Source organism: Macaca thibetana, chromosome 2 (genome assembly GCF_024542745.1).
Source record: "Macaca thibetana thibetana isolate TM-01 chromosome 2, ASM2454274v1, whole genome shotgun sequence".
NCBI classification, from domain to species: domain Eukaryota; kingdom Metazoa; phylum Chordata; class Mammalia; order Primates; family Cercopithecidae; genus Macaca; species Macaca thibetana.
Window position 1 is genome coordinate 73563330 of NC_065579.1, and position 9871 is coordinate 73573200.

A 9871-nucleotide genomic window follows, 5' to 3' on the forward strand; every position below is an offset into this window, starting at 1 on the left:
TAGAACCAGATGGTAAAAATACAGGATGAGGGAAGGGTTTCAAAACGGAGGCAGAGTAGGATCAGAAAATCTGAGCTGGAGATTAGTACAAAAGGGAGGAGGGGCTAAATCTTTGATTGTCTCTGGGGTGTAGATCATTCACCTGTTCACTGTAGACTCATGCCTGACAAATATAATTGTCTGGCAACCTCGGCGATTAGCTGTTTGAGACACAGATATGATTGTAGATTATGGCTGCATGTAATAATACCTCTTAAATTGCATCTGGCACTTACAGATGCTGTCTAAATCCCTTTTTGCATCATTATTCGTGGTTGTCTTATGTATTCATCTTACTTATAAAGAAATTGCAAACTCATAGAAAAGAGTGTGTGGCTTTGGATTTAGGTAGCCCCGAATTAAAAATCCTGCCTAATGCTGGCTTCATCTGCTGTGTGAGAAGGTAACCCTTTCAAGCCCGCACTGCTGAAGGAAGCACCAGTGTCCTGGCAACACCTCCTGTGTCCTGACTTTGGCTTTGGTTCTCACAGTGTGGTTTCCTTTGTTCCTTCCCACCGTTTGAGCCTGATTCTCCAGCTTTTCCAGTAAGTCTTGGGGCCTTTGAAACTTTTACAATAAATTCATTTTCTTTTTACAGCAATGAATGAGGGTTCCAATTTCTCCATGTCCTCATGAACACGTTATTAACCATCTTTTTTTATTATAGTCACGCATTGCATAATGACATTTTGGTCAATGATGGACCTCACATATGATGGTGGTCCCACAAGATTATAATGGAGCTGAAAACTTCCTATTGCCTAGTGATGTCATAGCCATCATAATATGGCAGTGCAATGCATTACTCACGTGTTTGTGGGGATGCTGGTGTAAACAAACCTACTGTGCTCCCAGTCGTATAAAAAAGTGTAACACAGGCTGTGCGCTGTGGCTCACACCTGTAATCCCAGCACTTTGGGAGGCTGAGGCAGGTGGATCACCTGAGGTCAGGAGTTCGAGACCAGCCTGGCCAACATGGCAAAACCCCATCTCTACTAACCTGCAAAAATTAGCCTGGCGTGGTGGTGGGCGCCTGTAATCCTAGTTATTCGGGAGGCTGAGGCAAGGAGAACTGCTTGAACCTAGGAGGCAGAGACTGCAGTGAGCCAAGATGGCGCCACTGCACTCCAAACTGGGCAACAGAGCGAGACTCTGTCTCAAAAAAAAAAAAAGTGTAACACATACAATTATGTACAGTACATAACACTTGATAATAAATGACTATGTTTCTGGTTTATGTATTTGCTATCCTATACTTTTTATCATTGTTTTAGACCCTACTCCCGCTACTTATATTTTTTTTAAATTAACTGTAGAACAGCCTCAGGCAGGTCCTGCAGGAGGTATTCCTGAAGAAGGCACTCTGATCATGGAGACGACAACGCCATGGATGTTTTTACCCCTAAAGACCTTCCGGCGGGACAAGATGTGGAGGTGGAAGACAGTGACACTGATGATCCCGGCCCTGAGTAGGCCTAGGCTAATGTGTGTGTTTGTGTCTTCGTTTTTAACAAAAAAACTTAAAAAGTTTAAAGAATTAAAAATAAAAAGAGAAAAAAGCTTACAGAATAAGGAAAATAGGCCGGACACAGTGGCTCATGCCTGTAATCCCAGCACTTTGGGAAGCCAAGGCGGGCAGATCACAAGGTCAGGAGTTCGAGGCCAGCCTGACCAACACGGTGAAACCCTGTCTGTACTAAAAATACAAAAATTAGCCGGGCGTGGTTGGTGCACGTCTGTAATCCCAGGTACTCGGGAGGCTGAGGCAGGAGAATGGCTTGAACCTGGGAGGCAGAGGTTGTAGTGAGCCAAGATCATGCTGCTGCAACTCCAGTCTGGGTGACAGAGCAAGACTCCATCTCAAAAAAAAAAAAAAAGAAAAAGAAAGAAAGAAATATTTTTGTACAGTAGTACAATGTCTTTGTGTTTTAAGCTAAGTGTTATTACGAGAGTCAAAAACGCTTAAAAATTTTTTAACTTTATAAAATAAAAGCTACAGTAAGCTAAGGTTAATTCATTATTGAACAAAGAAAGATAGTTTTTTATAAATTTAGTATAGCCTAAATGTACAGTGTTTATAACGTCTACAGCAGTAGTGTACGGTGATGTCCTAGGCCTTCATATTCACTCACTTCTCACTCACTGATACCCACAGCAACTTGCAGTCCTGCAGGCTCCATTCATGGGAAGTGCCCATATAAGTGTACTATTTTTAACCTTTTATACCATATTTTTATTGTATCTCTTCTATGTTTAGATCCACAAATACTGACCATTGTGTTACAACTGCCTATGGTATTCAGTACAGTAACATGAGGTACAGGCTTCTAACCTAAGAGCAATAGGTTCTACCACATCGTGTAAGTGTGTAGTAGGTTATAGTAGGTTTGTGTAAGTGCACTTGATAATGTTCACAAGACAAAAATCACCGAATGACTCATTTCTCTCAATGTGTCCCTGTCGTTAAGCGAAGCATCACGGTATAGTCATTCTAGTCAGGGTTGATTTCCACTGTTTGCAACTAAGATAATTGAATAATAAACATTTCATGGAAAGCCCTCATAGATAATGCTTCAACTTTCAAGTTTAGGGATTACTTTTTACTTACATGAACACAGAGCAACAAGAGGTCAGTACTGTATAAGCCCAGAAGGCAAGCACATTTGCCCATAAGCCATAGAGAACTTTCCACAGTTTTGGAAAGGATAGCTCCTAAAAATATCTGAGCCCAACTTCCAAGTGCCAACACTTTCAAATCTTTGCCTGAAGGCTCTCTCTGGTTCGGAAATCCTTGCACAAATCAGACCACAAGCTCCAGGGAATCAAATATATCCCAAGAGCATTCTTCAAACCAATGATGGTTAGAAGATGGTGGATAAATACTCCAGCTCCCTCCGCCCCCAGGCAGGATAATTTTTAAAAAATACTTTGTCCCCCTTATTTTTATTAAGATATAATTCACATACCATAAAGCTCACATTTTTAGGTGTACAATTCAGTGGGTTTTAGTATATTAACTAAAAATAGTTGTGCAACCATCACCACTGTTTAATTTCAGTTCATTTTCATCACTCCAAACAAAAAATTCTGTACTTATTAGCAGTAATTCCCCATTCCACCCTCCCACTAGCCCCTAGCAAACGCTAATCTGTTTTCTGTCTCTATGGATTTGCTTATTCTGGAAATTTTATATAAAACATATTGTATGGAGTCATATAATATGTGGGCTTTTATGACTGGCTTCTGTCACTTAATATAATGTTTTCAAGATTCATTCATGTTGTACCATATATCAATAATCTATTTCTTTTTATAGATGAAATCTATTTCATTGCATGGATATACCACATTTTGTTTAACCACTCATCGGCTGACGGACACTTGGATTTTTTCCACCTTTGGCTATTCTGAATATGCTGCTGTGAATATTCATGTACGAGTTTTGCGTGAACATTTTTTTCAATTGTCTTGGGTATGTAATAACTGGAAGTGGAGTTTCTGGGTCATAGGATAACTCTATGTTTAACCTTTTAAGAACTGGAAAACTGTTTTCCTAGGCAGCTATGCCAGTTTTCATTCAAACCAGCAATGAATGAGAGTTCTAATTCCTTCACATTCTCACTAACATTTGTTATTATTGTCTTTTTAATTGTGGTTATCCTAGTGGGTATGACATATCTCATTGTGCTTTTTGATTTGCGTTTCCCTAATGATGAATGATGTTGAGCATCTTTTCTTGTACTTACTGGCCATCTGCGTATCTTCTTGGGAAAAATATCTATTCAAATCTTTACCCATTACTGTTGGGGTCTGTCTGGCAGGATAATTTTGAGTTGTACAGTCTACACTGTCTGCAGAGTTCTCCAGGGGGATTAGGATCTATTTGCTCACACTGGTGACTTGATTGATAACACATCCTTTATCCGTGCTCTCCCTTCCACACTGGTTTGCTAAGACTGCTACCGCAAAGTAAAACAGACTAGGCGGCTTACACCACAGAAAGGTATTGTCTCACAGCTCTGGAAGTTGGAAGTGTGAGATTGAGACATCAGCAGAGCTGGCTTCTCCCGAGGGCTGGGAGGGAAGGAACTGTTCCACGTCTCTCATCTAGCTTCTGGTAGTTGTTTTCTAGCAATCTACGTCATTCCTTAGCATAAGTAGGTAGAGTAGGAGGAATGATGTTCGCCAAAATTATGTAGGTTGGGTAGGGATGCCATCTAAAATTCTGGATAAAAATTGGCCACTTCACTATTCACCTCCTCCAATGCCCACCACACATACCTCTGATGAGTTAGAATTTTGGACTTCCCCAAACATTCCAAGCTCTCACATATCCTTATGGCTTTGCCCAGACTATTTCTGGGCAACCATTCACAAATCTCATTCTTCCTTTAAGTTCCAGCTCAAATGTCACTCCTTATTTAAGTCAATCCCAAATGAGTCTAATCATAGTAAATTCCAGAACCTGTGTGGAAGCTATAAGCCCAGATAGGCTACCGCCACGTGAAGCCTGAGAATGAAGCCAATATGAAGAAGGACAGAGAAGAGAGACTGAGAGAAGCCAAGTTCTGGTGCATCATTTGAATTGAATCTCTGTATTAAACTACCCCAACCCCTCCCGATCCCTTGATAGTTCTGTCACGTGCCACAGTATCATATGTCTTGATAGTTCAGTGTCAAGTATAGAGACAACAGGATTGCCTTAGGAACGTATTCTAAACTCATATAGAGTCTGCTTTTTTTTTTTTTTTTTTTTTTTTTTGAGATGGACTCTCGGGCCGGGTGTGGCTCATGCCTGTAATCCCAGCACTTTGGGAGGCCGAGGCAGGCAGATTACCTGAGGCTGGGAGTTCAAGACCAGCCTGACCAACATGGAGAAACCCTGTTTCTACTAAAAATACAAAATTAGCCAGGCATTGTGGCGCATGCCTATGATCCCAGCTACTTGGGAGGCTGAGGAAGGAGAATTACTTGAACCCGGGCAGCGAAGGTTGTGGTGAGCCGAGATCGCGCCATTGCACTCCAGCCTGGGCCACAAGAGCGAAACTCCATCTCAAAAAGGAAAAAAAAAAAAGACAAGATTCTCACCCTGTTGCCTAGGCTGGAGTGCAGTGGCACGATCTCGGCTCACCTCAACCTCTGTCTCCCGGGTTTAAGCAATTCTCCTGCCTCAGGCTTCCGAGTAACTGGGATCACAGGCACCTATCACCACGCCCAGTTAATATTTGTATTTTCAGTAGAGACAGGGTTTCACTATGTTGGCCAGACTGGTCTCGAGCTCCTGACCTCAGGCGATCTGCCCGCCTTGATCTCTCAAAGTGCTGGGATTACAGGCATGAGCCACTGCACCTGGCCACTTCCCATAGAGTCTGCTATGCCTTGGTTTGTAATGGCTTCATCATGTATCTCGCAAAAAAAAAACTAAGGCAAGATTGTCTAAATTCTCTAGGTCAGTTTCCTATGGCTGCTGTGACAAATTTCTACTTGTGGCTTAAAACAACACAAATTTATCATCTTCTAGTTCTGGAGGTCAGAAGGCTAAAATACATCTCACAGGGCTAAAATCAAGGTGTCAGCCAGGTCTATTTCTGGAGGCTCTAGTGGAGAATCTGTTTCCTTTCCTTTTCCAGATGCTAGAGGCTGCCACCTCCTCTGGCTCATGGCCCCCGTCCTCCATCTTCAAAACCAGTACAAGCGTCAATCCAGCTTCTGCTTCCATCCTCACATCTCCTCAGACTCTCCTGCCTCTCTCTTTCACTTATAAGGACTCCCGCCATTACAGTGACCTCATCTGGATAATCCAGGATATCTCCCCATCTCAAGATTCTTCACTTTTTTACATCTGCACAAATCCTTTTGCCAGGTAAGGTAACATATTCATAGGTTCTGGGTATTCAAAAGCGTACATCTTTGGGAGGGGAAGCATTATTTGGCCTCTGCCTCTTCATAGATGTTATTTTTCTTGCTGTCTTACTTATTGTCACATTTAACCATTTCTAAAACTCTGGCATTCTTTCAATTAGTTATACCTTCCTTCTTTCCTCACTGCCTTTATTGGACAACCTCATCTGGCACCTACTATGGGCTAAGTGCTATGCAAGGTACTATAGGGATACAATTATGTATCCAGACTCTACCCTCAAGGTATTTACAGTCAGTACATTTCCTTGATGGCCCCGTTACTGGTCTTAATTAAAATGAGCTAACCTTTGGGAAAGGACATTGCAAATACTGCAGGTACAAAAGGTGGGAGAAAGCTAACAACAAAGAGCGTGGTCCAGGATTTGAAGTCCAAAGTATGGACAGGATTGACTTTCTCTAAGTGGGTACTGACACTGTGAAGACCAGTCATACCCTCACCCAAAGGCTGTCACTGGTGGACTTGACCATCACCTCCAACCTCACTCCCCACCCCTGCAGGAAGTGCAGCTTTCTGCAAAACATTTGAGCCACTTTTTTTTGGCAAATTTCCCACAGATCAGTTTCAGGAAATGCTTGACAAAACACTTGGTCCCTAAAGAGTCTTATCTTTTAGAAGTACATATTGAAATATTTACGGATGAAATGATATGATGTCAGGGATTTGCTTCAGAACAGAATGTGTAGGAGGGAGTGGGTGGGGTATTGATGAAACAAGACTGACCATGAGTTAATAATTGTTGAAGCTGGGTAATGGAACACAGGGGTTTATTATACTATTCTAGTTTTTTTTTTTTTCTTTGCATGTTTAAAATTTTCCATAATAAAAAAAAGTTGGCTGGGCACGGTGGCTCACACCTGTAATCCCAACACTTTGGGAGGCCGAGGCGGGTGGATCACCTGAGGTCAGGAGTTCGAGACCAGCCTGACCAACACAGTGAAAACCTGTCTCTACTAAAAATACAAAAATAAGCCGGGCATGGTGGCTCATGCCTGTAGTGCCAGCTACTTGGTAGGCTGAGGCACGAGAATCACCTGAACCTGGGAGGTGGAGTTTGCAGTGAGCCGAAATCATGCCACTGCACCCCAACCTGGGCAACAGAGTGAGACTCCATCTCAAAAAAAATAAGTAAATAAAAAAAATAAAATTAAAAATTTTAAAGTTAAGGAGGAAAATTTCATCACTACATTTTATCTTAGGTCACTACATTTTACCTATGTAATTGACATAAACTTATCATTTGAATATATTTTACTGTCTAAATATTTGCCTATATTTTTAAAATAAATAAGTGCAGGAATATAAATATTTGACAAAGCAGTTCTCTTCTACAACCACTTGAATCACAGCAGGGAAGAGAAAGTGCTAGATATCTTGCCTGTGGCTAGCCTTGGAGCAATAATAGTCCTGTCCTCAGAGAAGAACACATGAAACTCTCAAACTTCATTCCAGTAATTGGACTTAAAGGGTTAAACATACCATATGGGGAAAGATAGTTTAACTTGATTAAGAGATAACTGTGGCTCTTTATGATGGAAATGGTGAATTGGCTTGACCCATCTCAGATTTTCATGTATTAACTTCCAGGTAGCATATTAGCATTAGCTTGGGATCATGAAACTATGGTTTTCAGCCTCAGTACGAATCTGAGAAAAACAACTGAAATGGATAGAATTTTCTTTGAAACTTCTTTATCTGCATTTTCAGTACTTGTGTAGGGGAAAGACAACAAGCATTAGAGCCAAAAATTGGACTTGACTTCCATCTCAGTCCTCAGGCAGGTTCCATAACCTCCCCAAACTCGTTTCCTCATCTATAAAATATAAAATAATATCTACTTTGCATGGATGCTGTGAGGGTTATGGGTAATGTATATAAAATGCCTCTCCCATCACAGACAACTAATGACAGCTTAGTGTATTTATAATTGCATGTTCCTCTTTTCCGCCCCCCCCCCCCACATCTCCCAAACAGTGCTTAGCACACAGTAAGAATCCAAAAATGTTTGCTGAATTAAATTAAACCTTAGATGGTAGATAGATGGAGTTAGTGGGAGGAAGTGTTAAGACTATACCAGGCTCAGCCGGGCGTGGTGGCTCACGCCTGTAATCCCAGCACGTTGGGAGGCCAAAGCAGATGGATCACCTGAGGTGAGGAGTTCAAGACCAGCCTGGCCAACATAGTGAAACCCCACCTCTACTAAACATCCAAAAATTAGCCGGGCATGGTGCACACCTGTAATCCCAACTATTCAGGAGGCTGAGGCAGGAGAATGAATCACTTGAACCCAGGAGGTGGAGGCTGTAGTGAGCTGAGATTGTGCCACTGCACTCCAGCCTGGGCGACAGAGCAAGACACTGTCTCCAAAAAAAAGGCTATACCAAAATCCGCCCCTTGGCACATCACTTGTTCACATGAGAGCTTCATCTCCCACTTCCTGTCCCTCACATCTAATCACCAAGTTCTATCTATTCAAGCTCCCAGCATCACCAGAATCTACTCACTTCCCTTAGATCCTGCTGCCACCTTAGTTCAAAACTCCATCTTCTCTCTCACCTGGTCTACAGCAAAGGCTGGCCCCTCCTAGTCTGTTCTCACCCCTCTACAGTCCTTTCTCTTCACTGTAGGTGGAGGGATTTTTTTCCTTTTTTTAATTATGAAAAATTTAAAACATTCACAAAAATTGAGAATATAATGAATATCCATGTATTCATCACCCAGCTTCATTCAATTATCAATGAATGACCAATTTTGCTTCACATATACCCCACCTACTCTCTCCAGTGTTCTTGGATTATTGGAAGCAAATTCCAGAAGCCATCGCTTTTGGAAGGGGAGTCTTTTCATGGATTCAGAATAAAATTCAAAATCCTTCACATGGCTTGCCAGGTCCTTGATCTCTGCTGACTTCTCCAACTACGGATTCTAGCTTGCTATTCCCCAGATCCAGACCTAGGCAAGCCAGCCTTCCCTCAGTTCCTTCACCATTCATGTTGCTTCTTTCTGTTCCTGCGGCCTTCAGGCTGCTTTCAAAGCCCAGAAAGCCTGTTATCATCTTCTTTCACCCTGTTTGCTGGACTTTAGCTGCTCATGTCTTTGTTATCCCTCTGAATATCACCTTCTCAAGAGGCCCCCGGCTCAGGCTAGGTGTCCCCTTGCTTGCTCTCTTGGCGCCTTCTGCTTCTCCTGAAATTATTAATACATAATTTTGTAGTTAGTCATGTAAAGCTGCCGACCCTGTTAAAAATGAGCTTTATGGCATAGGAACCATGTCTGTTTTGTACCCCGCTGAGGCACCCAGTACACAGCTCCACACCTTCTTTATAGGAGGCACCTAATAAATATTTGTTGAATGACGTCCCCAAGAAAGGTAAATACAAAAGCCACATGCATTTCACATTATAAATTGCTTACATACTGAGACCAGTGTCTTAAACCTTTTATAACCGCAAGAACAATGCCCAGGGCTTTAATTTTAGGTGTATTTTGTTACAGTCAACATGACTTTTTAAAAAGATTCTGAGCTGCATATTATGCTAGACACTGAAGGTTCAAAGATAAATAATACACCGTCAAATGACAAAAATTACAACAAACTTAGTTTAAATATCTCAATTGACTTTATGTGAGATTCTGTAATTGGGCAACACTCCATTCCATAAAATAGAGTAAGTGTTCCGATGAGCTGAGCAGATGACGTTGGCTTTATAGACAAAGAAGGGTGGAAGAAAGCACAAGCAAAGAATGAAAATTGCATTGATCCTTTCAAAGCCACTTTTCTTGTAAGGTGGGGCAGGAAGCCAGAATAATTCGAAAAATAACTGATTAGTTAATATTAGGTTACTTCAGGCTACTTCTGTTGTACAAAGGTTAAAGCAGAGATTTAACCAGGCCTGTATGAGAAACTGGCTG